The 1,354-nt window shown below is 53.7% G+C and overlaps 1 pseudogene; it reads left to right on the top strand.

The window, feature by feature from the left end:
- The first annotated feature begins 366 nt into the window (after positions 1-366).
- Positions 367-1,082, top strand: LOC120844067 (annotated as a pseudogene).
- Positions 1,083-1,354: the final 272 nt, after the last annotated feature.

The raw sequence follows: 1,354 nt of genomic DNA, 5'->3' as shown, positions 1-1,354 counted from the left end.
TTGTTCCGTGCGTAATTCCGGTTGGTCCGTGATACCCTATACCGCCATGTCGGTGTACATTTACTATTGCATCTACACTACGTTCTATTAATCAAAAATGCATGGGACACATTTGGACGCACCACATACTCAAGGCCGCATTCCACGAGGGGGGGGGGGGGGCGTTACAGACACACGGAATACTCCTAGGTGCGCCCGACGGCCAAGGGCGCCTACACTGCCTCCAAAAGCAGAGAAGCGGTCTACGTCCCGTCAAGTACTGGACGCTCCGCTATTTGTGCCGCAGGGAAGCGGAAAAACTCGTCTACCCAATCACAGACTCTTACCCGGCCGTTCTGTTCTCGAGCGAGTATGCGAATAATAAAAATGACTAATGAAACCCAGAACGTCTACAGACTGAAAGAGTTATCAAAAAGAGGAGCCGCGGTCCCGTTGGAAACTGCAGAACTGCGACCGCCCAAAGTTCCTGCGGCCGCCCAGCCCTTTGGAATGTGTCAATGGAGTCGAAGTTCCCGGGCGGTTGGAGGTGCGAGCGACGCCGACGGAGGCGATCGCCGAAATCGAGGTTGAAGCCAACCGGTGAAGCACTCGAGTCGCCCCCCGACCAGGGCATGTGCATCGCCCGCTCTCCAACAAAAGAAAAAGAAACGATTTTAAGACTCGACATCCCTCCAGACTCGGAGATTGATGAGAAAACGTTAGCGTCACCGCGACCCTCGATTAACTCCACAATCGCCTTTATTCTGGGCGGCAATGACGATATTAGCGACACCGGTAGCGACTGGGACGAAGTGAACGCCGGCGAAGAAACGAGTGCGTCCGACTGCCCCTTGGACTTCTCTGTGACGCCACTGTTGAAAGAGCTTTTTTCGGGGTCCGTGCGATCTCGGCCGACGAGGATCTCCGACGAAGTGTACTGCGTAGGACTCGGGGCGGCGAATTCGCCGCATGTAGACGACGCAAACGACAGATGGAATCGGGAGTACGACACCGACCAACAAGCCCAGCATCGAATCTCAAAGGTGCTTCATTCATTCATTCATTCATTCATGTACCTTTCCAAAAAACGGACACTTGCGTAGTGATGTAGGGACTAGGTTCCAGATAGGTACGGCCGGAAAAACGTAGGTACGGTAGGGGAACAGCATAGCTACTTCCGGTCTTCGGGGGTTGGCTCTTGACGCCTCTCAAGTGAGTGACAGATGCCAATCTTGCTATGCCGTCACGGCGTCAAAGAGGGCGGTTTCACGGTGCGTGCCATTGCTATGGTTACGCTCCTCCTGCTGCTACGTCCCTTCTGTTTCTAGTTTCTCGAAAATCCAACATAGGTCCCTAGGTCTACAATGAACTGCAA

This window comes from Ixodes scapularis, unplaced genomic scaffold (assembly GCF_016920785.2).
Source record: "Ixodes scapularis isolate PalLabHiFi unplaced genomic scaffold, ASM1692078v2 PGA_scaffold2__306_contigs__length_199485367, whole genome shotgun sequence".
Taxonomy (NCBI): Eukaryota; Metazoa; Arthropoda; class Arachnida; order Ixodida; family Ixodidae; genus Ixodes; species Ixodes scapularis.
The sequence above is the reverse complement of the archived record's forward strand: the minus strand, read 5'-3'. Positions and strand labels throughout refer to the sequence as shown.